We start from the raw sequence: 15,231 nt of genomic DNA on the forward strand, positions 1-15,231 counted from the left end.
CCAGATGTGAGTCACTTCCGAATCTTTGTATCATCGGTTTATTTCCATTTGACCAAAGATGCCTGAAAGAAGCTAGATCCAACAGCTGAGTTGGGAATACTTGTGGGGTACATGGATACACCCCACAACTATCGGGTGTTCATGCCTACTAGTCAAAGGACAGTGGTACGTAGAGATCTGAAGTTCGATGAGCAGAAATCCATGTGAGTATCACTTGAGAGGGAGCTCAAGTTGCATGTAGAGGAGGAACTTTCAGTTCCTATGGAGGAGGAGCCTCAGATTGATGCGGAGCAGCCGCATGCAGAGGATCTGAGAGTAGAGACATCCACTCATGCCGAGTCTTCCAGAGATGGGCGGAAACGCTCAAGGGAAGCTAACAGGTTGATGCTAAATGTGCGGGAGAATGTGGGACAACCATCTTCTCAGCGTAGACAGAGGAGGTTGCCCGAGCGGTACATTGGTTACATGGTCCTGGTTGGGGAGTGTGTAGAGTCTGAGCCTTCTACATTTGAGGAGGCAGTGCAGCAACCAGTCTGGGTTGATGCAATGGTGGAGGAGTATGACTCCATTGTTCGGAACTGTGTTTGGGATGTTGTCCCAAGACCTCAAGACAATTCAGTCGTGAGTTCCAGATGGCTTTACAAGGTAAAGCAGGCAGCTGATGGCAGTGTTGAGAAACATAAGGCAAGGTTTGTTGCCTGTGGTTTCTCACAGGTCTAGGGGATCGACTATGATGAAACTTTTATTCTTGTAGCAAGGTACTTAGCTATCAGATCGATGTTGGCACTATCAGCTCAGATGGGTTGGAAGATCCATCAGATGGACGTGAAGACAACATTCCTCAATGGGAAGATTGAGGAGGAGGTGTACACAGAGCAGATAGAAGGTTTCGAGACCTTCGATCGTGAGTCGCATGTGTGCCAACTCAAGAGGGCTTTGTATGGGCTGAAGCAAGCACCCCGTGCTTGGTACACCAGGATCAACAGCTATTTCACCGGGATGGGCTTCACCAAGAGTGAAGCAGATGCAAACCTTTACCACATCATGGTAGAAGGTAAGCCATTGATCATTGTTCTTTATGTCGATGATCTAATTTTGACAGGTGATGATCAGCTGATCCAGTCTTGCAAGGAGGACCTCACAAGAGAGTTCGAGATGAAAGACATGGGTCTTATGCACTACTTTCTAGGCATGGAAGTGTGGCAGAAGGATGGAGAAGTTTTTGTGTCTCAAGGCAAGTATGCCAATGAGATACTCAGGTGGTTCCACATGGAGAAGTGCAAGCCCATGCAGACTCCTCTAGCTGGTAACTGGAGGAAGGAGGATGCTACTTTAGGTGAGGTAGTAGCTGCTACTATTTATCAGCAGCTTGTGGGTTCACTTATGTATCTAGTGAACACACAACCAGACTTATGCTTTGCGGTGAACCAGTTGAGTCAAGCTATGGTTCAACCTACCAAGTTGTTTTGGAAGGCAGTGAAGCATGTGCTGAGATACCTCAGAGGCACATCTCAGTATGGATTGTGGTACAGATGGATAGAGGGAGTGAAGCTTCAGGGCTTCACAGATGCAGATTGGGCAGGGAGTCCATCAGACCGGAAGAGCACTTTTGGAGGAATCTTCAACCTTGGTTCAGCTGCAGTTTCCTGGTACAACAGGAAACAGAGGTCAGTTGTACTTAGCTCAGCAGAGGCTGAATACATGGCTGCCAATCAGGCTGCATGTGAGGCCATTTGGATGCAGAAGATTCTAGTGGGATTGTTTAGTCAGAGGATGGATCCAATCGTGATCTGCTGCGATTATAAGAGTTGTATCAAACTCTCTGAGAATCCAGTTTTTCATGACACGTCCAAGCACACTGATATCCGGTATCACCATCTTTGAGACTGTGTGGTCAAGAGGATCATGTTGTTGTTGTATGTTTTGACCGAGGAACAGGCTGCAGATATTTTGACTAAGGAATTGTCAAAATGAAAGTTCGGGTTCCACAAAGACAGGATTGGGGTTACTGATAATCCCTTTCTTGTTGAGAGAGAGTGTTGAAAATAGCAACAATAAATGCTAAAAATAGAAGTGCTAAAAATAGCACTGCTATAAATAGCATTTCGAGATACATTCCAAATTTTGTTAGTCCCTAAACTAAAATTGAGAATCAAAATTCGAATTTGATCTTAGCAGTTGTTTGTAAACTAATTAAAATACATCTTGAGTTAATTAGTTGTAGGAAATCAAACATGAAGTCTATGTGAAGACATGCAACAGTTTCTCCATTGATTGAGGAATTTATCCCTTGATTGCAGGAGATCAGGATGAGTTGTACTTTGAGTTGTAATTAGTTAGCTCAGTTATCTGAGTTAAGTCCAATTAGATTAGTTCCAACAGTTTGTGGAACTAATTGTGAGTTCAGTTAGTTAATACATGCATGCATGTAACTGCTGCACTTCAGATAACTGAATATTCTCTCATAAATAACTCATGCATGTCAGTCCAATCAAAGACCCAGTTGAGATCAGGTGATGGGACAGTGTGTTATTAGCTGCGGAAATATTCCATGGAGGATATCTCTTACATGCAGAAGGAATTCATTCCTTGGGGATTGCATAGTTACTTTTGAGTTTGATGGCTGTGTCATGAGGCCAATTCACAAACGTGGCAACATTGGACCCCAAGAGAAACTGCGCAAGGAAATAGGAGGCTTGGAGGGCTAGAGGAAGGCATATGCTGTGTCTGTTCAGTTTGTGAGTTGTATTGTTCGATTGTGCTGAGAGCTGGATGGCTTGTGAGCTGAAGCTTTGTGTAATCTGAACATATTTCCACTTGTATGATATTACAGAGATCGGGGTTTTAGGCTGAGGCTTTCCCCAAAGTATTCTTCTGTGTTCATGTGTGATTGCTTTCTCATTCTCAGTTATATGTGTTTGATTTGATCTTGTTGATAATTGATTAAGCTTCCGCAAGTTTGTTGTAGAAGTAGATCTTGTATTTTTCTTTAGTATATTGCATAATCTGTTGATCTACAGTGAGAAATTTCTACAGCTTCTTCCTTCATTCTTTGGAGACATGGCAGTAAACAGAGGGTCAAAAAATCTTGAAGCGCGACACATCCGACTTTCTCCCCGAGAAAGTATCCTCCAATGTAATCATACCAAGAATCCAATGAGGATCCTGGTTCTACAAATAGATTGTTGTGTTGCATGCCTTACCCCAAAAATGCAGAGGTAGACCTTGGTCATGTAACATAGCTCTCGCTGCTCCCACAATACTTCAGTTATTCCTCTATGCTACCCCATTCTATTGTGGGTTTTGGAGTGCTATCAACTCTCTTCGAATGCCTCCTTTTACACAATTATTTTTGAATTCATTCGAAACATACTCACCTCCATTATCGCTCCTAAGAGCCTTCACCATCTTGTCAATTTATTTCTCACCTTGTGCCTTGAATTCTACAAAATTGGACAATGTCTCATCTTTATTCTGCATGAAGAAGATCCAACACTTCCTTGAGAAGTCATCAATAAAAATGACAAAATATTTGTGCCTGGCAATGGAGGTTGTCAATAAAGGTCCCCAGACATCAGAGTGGATCCTTTCAAAAACTACATGTGCGTTGTTGTTCCAATCATGGAATGTGTATTTTGCATACTTCCCCAAAGTACATCCTTTATATACATCATGTTGCTCAAATGATCCTTCAATGACGAAAGTCGTTATTTGTTCCATAATCTTCAAGGCGCCATGATGCAAATGGCCAAGTATTCTTTGCCAAAGTTCATCAACATCGCAGCTCTGCACTTTCTCTGCCTTACTCATTAATGTAGCACAATCTTCCACATCTAGCTTATATAGGTTCTTTACACAAACCCCAATCTGCTTCACCTGTCCTATGGCTATGTCTCTCAAGATTTTTTTCCCTTTGTTGAAGATAACATCATAACCACGGTCTTCCAAAACTGCAACAGGGATGATATTTTTCTTTAGGCCTTAAACGAACATGACATCCTTGAGTTTGAAAGGGGATGTTGACTCCCTCGAAAAGGTGAGTGTACCAATGTCGATAGTGTTGTACCTTTTGTCGTCCCCTAGATCGATGTGCATCTGGCGATATTTCTCCTCCATGTCACTGAAAAACTCTCTACACCCTGTCATGTGGGATAATGCACCTGAATCCAAGTACCACATGCTCCCCATCACTGTGTTTCCCATGCATGTGATAAGGGTGAAGTCAAGCTCAAACTATGAAGCCAGAGCTTCACCTGCTACTCCTCCTAAGATCTTTCTCCTCCATGTCACTAAAAAACTCTCTACACCCTATCATGTGGAATAATGCACCTGAATCCAAGTACCACACGCTCCCCATCACTGTGTTGCCCATGCATACGATAAGGGTGAAGTCAAGCTCAAACTATGAAGCCAGGGCTTCACCTACTGCTCCTCCTGAGGTCTTCTTGCCTGACTTTTGTGTGGACACTTCATGGCATAGTGCCTAAATTCATGACAATTGAAACATTTAATTTTGGACAAATCTTTCTCCTTCCCCCCTTGGATGGATTCTGGTTTGGTTTGAGATTTTTTCCCTTTTCCCTTCTTTCCCTTTCTAACAATTGCAAATTTTTGTTCATCCTCGCCCTTTGATGAAGTCCCATCTCTGGTATTCCACCTTATCTCCTCTTGTACCAAATCAGACCACAAGCGTTCCCAATTCGGTAATTTCTCCCTCTCGTTCATTGAGTCTTGGTAGCTATGCTAGCTTTTGAGACGACCTAGAAGAGCTAGGATTACCAAGTCATATTTTGGAACATTAACACCAACCCCACCGACTTCATCACAAACTTGTGTAAATATGCTCATATACTACGGGATAGTGTCTTTCCTCTGCATCTGGATATTTCAAAGTTTATCCTTGAGCGCCAGTTTCTTATGGTCGTTGTTATTCTTGAACAATTCTGTCAGTGCTTTTCACATTTTGAAAGGAGTTTCTTTCCCATGGATATTTGATACAAGGTGGTATCGCACTACCTCCAATATTATTCTCCTCGCCTTGGCTATATATTTCTTCCACTGGGCTAGGTTTTGTGCATCAGATGCCTGTGGTTTTGCAATGTTTGTCTTGACATATTCTAGCAACCCATTTTCATCAAACACCGCCTCCATGTGATCCTTCCATGCAATGAAATTAGAGTTTACTTCCAAGGCATACTCTAGTCTCAAGCCGTTTAGGGTCATCTTCCAAACTCTAAAGAGATCCTGCTACACTTAACTGCAAATTCGATCCTCGTGAGAAACAACTTCAAAATTCTTATTCTAATGTGAATCTCACTTTGATATCATGTAGAAATTATGGTGTAGAATTGCAACTTCTAATGAAATTTTAATCGAAATCACAAGACAAAATCCTAGTCTATTAATCTATGGAATTCAATTCACAATTTAGAACATCGATCACAACACATGCAATAATAAATAACACAGATGCACAATATTTTTATAGGGGAAAGCAATTGTTAAAAACCCCTCAAGCTTGCTTTCATCAAATAAGATGAATAGAGATGTATTACAATTGCTAACTTTGTCTGAGCTCAACCTGCAAGTGAATAACCTATCTCTCTGGTCACTAAGAAGCTCTGACTCATACTTAGTCAATTCCCACCTCTACTTGAGCCCTTATTTCCTTGTGCAATTCCTAAATTAGGTCCCTATTATTTAGGAATTTCCTCCAAAATGCTTTCGCAATTCCCAAGGTTAATCATCTAACTGCATGCAACACCTGTACACTCAAGACTAGTTTACAATTGATGTTACACTGCCTTGGAATATCCACCACAGCCAGGGAACTCAAATTCTCTGCATGCACTAGCTATTTTGGGTTGATTTATCAGTTAACTAGATGATCATTGATTTAGACTGAAGTCCCATTGCACAACTGACCTTCCACTAGTTCCTCCAACAGTTAGAACTAGTTTAACTAAAAACAACTTGAAATAACTGACCTTGATTGCTACAAATTAGCAATCACACATGCTTAATTGAACTCCAACTAATCTAACTCAAATTTACTAAGCTAACTGAATGACAAGAGCCATGTCACACAAGTTAACTGCATCCAAGTTGTCTACCGAAGTGGAAACTCAATTTTTCTCAATTTAACCAAGGCAAAACCAAATCGAGACTTTCTTGTTGCATTTTTCAACATAGATGGAGAGACACAATGAAAACTATTGCACTGGAGCGGAAAATTTCAGGAGTTTTATCCACAAACTTAAGCCACAATACATGAAAGGGGTTTAACCCTTCTTCCCAGTTTCATTTTGGAATTTTGAAAACAATACCAATTTTTTTTTTCTCTATGCAACAACCTTGCCTTCTCGATATAGAAGATACTAGGTACATTATTTGTTATCCTTTAATGTACGTTTTCAATGGATTAAAATTTAAAATTTGCCTTTAATTTGATTGTTTTTATATTTTTTTAACAAACTTTGTCGTAGTGTGTCCATGGTGCTTCATTTGCATCGCATGTTAGTTCCCTAACCAAAAAGCAAGGGAAAACTGGCATTTGTTCTCCACTGTTAAATTTGTTGTACTAATTTAACCATCAAACCCTCCTCTTGCAATGTCGCTCATGCATTCAATATGAGGTAATTGGGAAGGCGAGACAATTAAGTTCTATAAACCACAAGAGGATCTCTAGCCATAAGGGAGATAACCTTCCATGCCTCTTTGGCCTTTCACTCTTGTTGAGAATCACATTATTTAAGGTGTTTTTATGCATCAAAAGGCAAGTTAGTTACACATTTAATTCATGGAAAATTTACCATGCTATCTAGTGCACTAAAATATGTAAAGCACATCACAAGCAGTGCTCTAAATAAGTTCATATGCACTACATACGTTTTGAAACAATTTAGGACTATACCTCAATTACATGCATCAATTACTCTCAATGCTCCGACAAGTCACATTGTTGCAAGAGCATTGGGAATTAACTTCACAATTTTTTCCCATGTTCCATGATGTTCTAATAAATGTATAGATGCACCATATATCGGCCATCACTTAATATTATGAGCATCATAAAATTTGAACGTCACATGCATTATTATTTCACATTATTTGGTGTGCAAGTGAATTTTGGTGCACCGTTAGCAACAATGCCAAGGGTTTTTGTTGGTTCTCCACATCACTTGTAGTCATTTATACCGTGTAATATGTCAAATTTGTATTACATATTTAATGAATTGCATTATTGTTAATTTATGAACATTCTAACCTTAAATTTATATACATTTTAGATAATAATAATAATAAATATTTGAATCATGCATAGGCATTGTAATGAACAAAGTTTGTATACACAACGGATGTTATGAATAAAATATATATATAATAATATAAATAATGTAAATAATAATAACAATAAATAATGATTCCCGGATGCGGGTGACATCACTGTCCATGCCGCGTGTTAGAACAGTTATGAGGCATGTGGCTTGTCACATGGGCCTCTGTCAGCCCGGACAAGCCACGCCAAGCCAAGGAGCAGGCTCCTTAAATTCGCCGGAAGGCGATGCAATCAGCAAATTCGCAATGTTTTGCGAGGAGAGGAATGTAGTTAGGTTGTCTAGTCTGGAGCAGGGGAACGACGGGGGAATGTACAGGAGGTTGCAGGCGCCATTCAATGCGCTGCAATATCCGAGGAGCATGGGAGCTATTAAGGTTGCCTCCCTGACCTCTCTGCCGCATACCAGGCCGTTTGAGTGGGTTATTGCTTGGAACAAGGTTTCTGGAGGAATTGTAGGTGAGGGAAGCCATCGCCAAATGCCAAGGGAGAGGCTCAGGATGAGCAGTCGCAGAGGAATGGCTAGAGGGCATTCTGCCTCTCAGAGGCCTGAGATTTCTCCAACGTCCTCAGTTGAAATTACCTCTGAGCAAAACAGGCCTCCAGGCCGCAATGCTAGAGGCAATTGGGGCATTCCGGAGTGTGGTCACTCGGAACATCCGGCCATTCGTTATAGAATTCCCTGTGCTTTTGCTAATAACACTCTGATAGTGTCGGTTACTGTGGAGCATTGTAGCAGTGCTCGTGGGCGCTTGGATACGGTGACTGTCCCGCGGGTCGACATGGAGACTCCCACTGTAGACTTCACGCGTCCGGTTCAGACGGATGAAGCTGGCCCCAGCGAACCTGTTCAGAGAAGCTCGTGCCAGGGTAAGGAACCTGCTCAAAGGAGCTCGTGCCAGGGTAAGGATGCAGCGGAAAAGCTCAAGGGTCCAGCATCTGATGAACCTCACACCACGGATGACGATTAACTCAGCAGTCGCCAAGTCTGGGCAGCAAGGAATGAATTTCTCTGACCTTTTCATTTTCATGATTTTGTATATCTATTATGGAGTTTATGTCTGTAATTTCGGTCCATATCACCATAGTCTCAGCCCACGCGTCGTTCAACATGTTCACTATGTCGTTTTCCATACACAGCGTGTCGATTTGTGTTCACCTTGTCCAGTAATGCATCCATCGTGTCAGTTTCGATACTCACTGTGTCATGTAATGAATCCACTGTGTCGATTACTGTATGCTACGTGTCGCTCTTCTATGCAAGGTAGCAATGACTGATATCTTCTCTGAAGGTACAGGGCTTTGGCCCAGATGTAATTTTTGTAATATTTTTGACTTTTTGTAATATAAATAGATCAGTGTTATCGAGAAAAAAAAAAAAACAATAAATAATGATATAGTTAGTATTAGTTAATGAAGAGGTTGGGGTGGCAGGAGAGGGAGGGATTCTCATTAATCTTGGTGGAATAATTGTTGATCAGTATGCTTGGGGTTTGGGCAGGAAGACAAATAACCAAGCAGAAGCTTATTGATTATATTTTGGTCTCATTCTAGCTCAACAAAAAGGAATCAAGGAAATGAATATCTTGGGTGATTCTCTCTTAGTTATAAAGCACATGAACTCAAACACTGCAACCCAGAATAACAAGTTAAATTAGATACTAAAGAGAGCCCTTGGCTTGCTCCCTCTCTTTGGAAATTTGCAATTCTTTCATAATTTAAGAGGTATAACCAAGAATGCGGACATGCAAGCCAATATGGCTTGCCAAATGAAACAAGGTTGCAACAAAGGTAAAATAAATTATTCGTTATCTTCCCATCCCTTACATCTGAGCATGAAAGTCCTAATTTTGATGATAAATATATCCTCCTACACCAAATACCAAGAACAAAAGTCACATATCTTGGATTTAAAAGTTATAATAATCCCTTTTACCCCTTCCCTCCCTTGGGGTGTAATAGTCTCGTCTCCCTTTGTTCCCTCCTCCCTTCTTCTCCTCCACCTATTCATCCAACTCACCACCCCCTCTCCGATCCCCCTCTGTCGGCCACCTCCCCCACCCCCTCATCTCCCCCTCCTTCTCCCCTCCTCCCACTCGCATTGCCCCCATCACATCCTTCATCCCTATTGGCGCATCCTCTTCCCCCCCCATCTAGAATCATCTGAGCATAATCCTTACCTCACACTTGACTCGTGGTGGCATACCTCAGCAGGCCAGGACACTTGGCGTGAAACAAAGGATAAGTGTGAGAACTCTACATGTTGATTCTTATATTTGGGTTCGTAGCAGGAACAATCAAACCATCTCCATGAGAGATATCTCATAGCGAGAGCCACATTTATTTCCACTGGGCTAGATCAGATGGCTCGCATGAGTGATGGTTAATTTTCTTAAGGCGAAAGTTGTTTCAGGCTTCAAGATAATCATGGCAGAGAATTGGGACCCCGAAGGTAAGCATGCAATCTCTCAAAACCACATGAAACTTCAGCTCAAAAATTTCTATAAATTGTGGAATAACGGTCCTAAATTCTGCAAAAGGAAGGACTCTGTCTAGAAGGTCTTTGGTGGAAGGACTCTATGGCATTGTCGGGATTATCTATGGATAATTCTAGTTGTTGAGAGTTTCCCCTTCCCTCAGATTGGTGAGCTCGATTGTTAGTAAAGATGGTGGATCAGGGAGAGAAAATTGCCAATGTGGGTGATTATGAGTCTTGATTTTGTGTGATTCTCGATGTTGTTGTGTTTCTTGTTCCTCCTTTGCAATTGGGTCATTGTCCCTCTGAGTCTTTTCCCTAGGTGCATCTCTTTCTCCTCAACAACATGGAATCTGGCTCCTAGGGTCACGACGCCTGCGCTCAAGTAGGATGGTAGGTTGATCTGATAGGAAATGGGAGAAGTGCCCACCTCTGGCTTCATATTCCCCTCAAGCCTGTGGGTCTTGTGAGAGAGAGCATTTTGAATTGCGGGCAGGTTTGGCTTATCTTCAGAAGTGTTATCAGCAGCAACATGAGGAAGCTTGTGAAATGCAAGAGAGGAACACAGAGAAGAACCAAAAGATTCATCAGCTAGAAGATGAGGTGGATTCCATGCACAGTCAAATAAAGGATCTCCAAATTCAACTAACAATGCATAACTTTTAGAATGCTGAGGAATTAACTGGAATAGACCTCAATTAACTAGCCAAATTGGATGACTAGTCTACCTTTTTTGCCTGTGTTTTATGCTGAATTTTAAATGTATTTTTCTTTTAGGGCAGTACTGCAAGGTTTATCCTAGTATATATGTAAACACTCAGTCGCATTTTGAAATTCTGAAAGGAAAATGGGCTTGTGAAACTAGTTCACAGACAATGACGCCCTTGGATGACAATGTCAATGAAATGTAATCTCCCGTTTTTTTCCGCGATCGGACATAGATTAATATAAATCTACTACTCTTTATTTATTTTTTTAAATGAGTTAATGAAGAGGTATGTCCCTAAGGACACAACTGTTGTTGAAGAGGTATTTGCTTAAGGTATATAAGCAGACCCTTTCCCTCATTGTAATCATCTCATATCTCATATCAATTATTTTATATTCAATATACAATTACTTATCTTATAATGGATGTCTTTGTCTTCGAAGTATTTTGAAGCTTACTCCCTTGCATATACGAACTTTATTCATTACATTGGTATCAGAGCCACGATCGCTGATCACCAAGCCTTTGACCATCAACCCTTCGTATGTTACTGTTGGAATTCAAGCTTTTATCCATAAGAAACTTTTGGAGGTTCTCCAAGGTTGGCGTTAGGCCATTGGCCATTTAAAAAACAAAAAAAGGAAATTATTTAAAAGAAAGAGAGAGAGAGAGAGAAATTGATATCATTATATATATATACACACACACGCACACACACACACACACACACACACACACACACACACACACACACACACATATATATACACACACACACACACATATATATAGGAAAATAAATAAATTAAACAATATATATTTATACAAAAAAAATGGGCTTACCTCTTTGACGCTCGCTCCCAGTGCCACATCAAGAAACTCCACTGACCACTACCAGCCACCGCACTACAACAATCGCCTCTGCCATTTCACCGCAGCCATCACCTTAAACCTTGACCATGCCTAAAAACCTTTGCACTCTGCTTTCAAACTGCCTTCGAGCTCGACGACACTTGCTCATCCACTAACATTTTTTCACCCTACCACCTTCACCAGAGAGGCCTTCTCTGCCCTAACATTTCTGACACCTATGCAGACACAACCTCCTACCACACCCATGTGCAACCATCACCATTTTCGCTGCATCCTGTGCTTGACTGATTAAGTCTTGTGTTTTATGCTAACTTGTTCTACATCATTCTTCTGTGACTGCGTCCTGTTTCCCTGACCACACTCCTACCCATAAATTAGTCCTCCCCAACACACCTGTTTGTCGCAGTCATCAATATCTTTGTCAGACCGTCACACCCTGAAGCCACCTTTCCTATCCCTCAACACTTCTTATGTAACAAATTCAATTTAATTTAATTAATAATTATATAATTAATTTAATTATTTATTAGAAAAAGGGAGTTTAAGTACAATATATATATATATATATATAAATATATATATATATATATATATATATATATATATATCTATATCTATATCTATATCTATATCTATATATATATATATATATATATATATATATATATATATATATATATATATATATATATTAAAAGGCCAGTTATCATTGACTTAACAATGTCGATAAGAAAAATGGAGTTTAATTTGGAAAGGAAAGAAGGGAAGATGAGTTCCACACAACAATCATTATTTTGGACTAAATGTCCATTCTGTTTAAACAAAATTAGATATACTTATATTTAAAAAAATGAATTTAAGATGTCCAAGGTGTGGAAGATTGTTTAGTACAAAAGAACATCAAGATAATGAGCAGATGCAAATAAAACAATTAAAGGAAGAAATCACAAAACTTTAACAAAATAATGAAGCATCACAAAAGAAATATAAAGATCTCGAAGACCAATTTCATGAAAAATCAACAGAAAATAATGAAGAGATTTTGTGCCTAAGAGACCATAATAAAAAATTACTTGAACATATCAAAAAGTCAAAGATTAAGAAGCAAAAATTAAAGCAAGAGAATGAAAGCGCTAAGGAGCAATTCAACGAGAATTTGTCGAAGAAGGAAGAATAAAATTTGCATTGAAAACCTCTGAATCAAAGGTTATTAGAACAAATAAAAAATAAAGAGAAAGATACTAAGGACAAAGTCAACGATTCAAAGAATGAAGAGATTTCACGTCTAAAAAATCATAACCAAAATCTGCTTAGTCAAATTTAAAAACTTAAGGATAATAAGAAATCATTAAAGAATAGATTCGAAGAACTGGTCACAAAGGAAGTGTCAAAATCTCCAAACGTAGCAGTCCAAGCTGAAGTTGAAGGAATATATACCGATCCAGTTAATATGACAACTCAAGAGGATGAGAAACCAAAAGAAGTTAAAACATATTCAAAAGTTGCAGTTGAAATGATGGACATTCCAAATGATGATGCCAACTCAACAACAACAACACCTGAAGGAAATCAGGAAACAACCACTAACATGATAAGGGAAAGTCCAACGAGAAGAAATATTTATCGACATCTAAACCACAAGAGTAGAATTTACAATCAATCTACGTACCAGTATCACTCAAAACATAAACAACAAATTTATGTTCCAAGGAAAGCTGAAGTTTGCAGAATCTAGTTCTATGATAAGAATTCATTACAAATTTCCAACGATCAGAAGATTCCACAGAAAATTAATCTTGGATGGTTCGATCCATCCTCAATTCGACAATTTTATTTATCATTCCAAGGATCATATGATCTTGTAACAATGAAGATGACAGTTCCGTGACGAGTAGAAAAAGAGATCCATCCTTTCATCAGTGAGCTTTGAGGACAAATCTTTTTGAATAAGAAGGCAATGTTATGAATAAAATATATATAAAATAATATAAATAATGTAATCAATAATAAAAATAAATAATGACTAAAAAGTTAGTAATTACTTAATGAAGAGGTATGTCCCTAAGGACATGACCGTTAGTGAAGAGGTATCTTCCTAGGGTATATAAGCATACCCTCAACCTCATTGTAATCATCTCATATCTCATATAAATTCTTTTATATTCAATATACAATTATCTTTCCTACAATGGATGTCCTTGTCTTCAAAGTCTTTTGAAGCTTACTCCACTACGTATATGAACTTTGTTTGTTACAAGAATTGTGGGAAAATTATTGATTTTTTGGTCTTAAGGGACATGCGAGAGGGATTCATTGGTGAATATTTGTATTTCAATTTAAAGTTTGTTATGGGGAATATAATTTCATTATCTTTGGCAACATGTTTTTTCTATATATAATTTAATGATTCATCAACTTTTTTTAGTGCAAATTCATTATGTGTGGAAACTTTTTTATTTTGTTGGAGTTGAAGTTGCATATAATGATGCAACATTTTATAGGTAAAATTGTGAATGTCACCTACATCAACTAAATGTACAAATATCTAGTTTATAATTCTAAAACCTATTGGGTAATGGGCTCACCACACTTATTCCATACCACTCTAATTTTGCCATGGCATATCAAATTTCAATAAATCTATAAATCCTGAGATATTGCATCCCTTTATGTATGACTTTCTCAACATGCATGAAAGTTATTTTTTATTCTTTCAATCAATTTTATGTTTGCATTATGACTAGCATAAAATTGCACTATAAACTCAGCTAGTGGGTCATCTTTACAAAAATGTTCAAATTTGTCATATTTACGTTGCAAAACACAAAAGGAAGGCCTAGTGTAACATTCAACCTTAACAAAACATGACTGAAAATATTGGTTGTTAAAAATGTTAAATAACAACTAATATTATAATTCAACCATGGTTCCATAGCCGACAATGACTAACAATATTTTGTTTATATCCATCTACAATTGATAGTTTATTTCATTCTTCTATGGTTAACTACGCTTAATACTTTAATTCAAACATTTCTTCCAATATCTTTTATTTTTGTTATGCTCAACTATCTCTATCTTTGTAAAATATCTAGGTGGTAGAACACCTTTAAACCCTTGTGTCAAATCAATTTTTTTTCATAAATGAAAAACTTCCTTACATATTGTAAATCATTTTGTACATCCAAATATATTATCATTTCACAACCATTGTGCATTCAACTAAAGATATCATTATTTTTAAACAAAACTCTCGCAAAGTGAACATGGTTTGTTTTCACGTGGTTGAGGTTGGTGTTCTCAATTAGCTCCAAACTCGTTAAATAAGTTCCATGCATGTTGAAAATTTGTCAATAGACGAGATAGGGTTAACCACCCTTTCGAGTATATCAACTCTATTGTGTGTCCTTAGGCTACTCTAATAAGGAGCACACCCTTTTCTTCTAAAAACATTACATATTATCTCTCTTTATTGCCTCTCTAATATTGTCAATGGTGTGAGAGTGAAGAGGAACTCCCACATCAATTTTCACATCTAGATTCAACAAATAGTTTACCTCCAACTATCTATCCCTTTGAATGTTCAAATTCGATTCAATGGCTCTATTGCTCAAGATATATGACAAGCATTGACCTAGGGCATAAATTTGACCACTTTGTAGTCCCTTCATCTCCTCTACATGATACTCAATATGAGAAGAACAGTGAAGGTTTGTCCCTTAGAATAGGTAGTAAAACTTCAAAGATATAAAAGAAAATCAACCATATAACTTTCAAGATAAACCTTTAACATTGATGTTACCAAAACATTCACCATGATCAACATAAGAATGCAAA

Source organism: Pinus tabuliformis, chromosome 9, assembly GCF_031772625.1.
Source record: "Pinus tabuliformis cultivar Carrire ecotype Pingquan chromosome 9, CPIR1, whole genome shotgun sequence".
In the NCBI taxonomy this organism is placed as follows: domain Eukaryota; kingdom Viridiplantae; phylum Streptophyta; class Pinopsida; order Pinales; family Pinaceae; genus Pinus; species Pinus tabuliformis.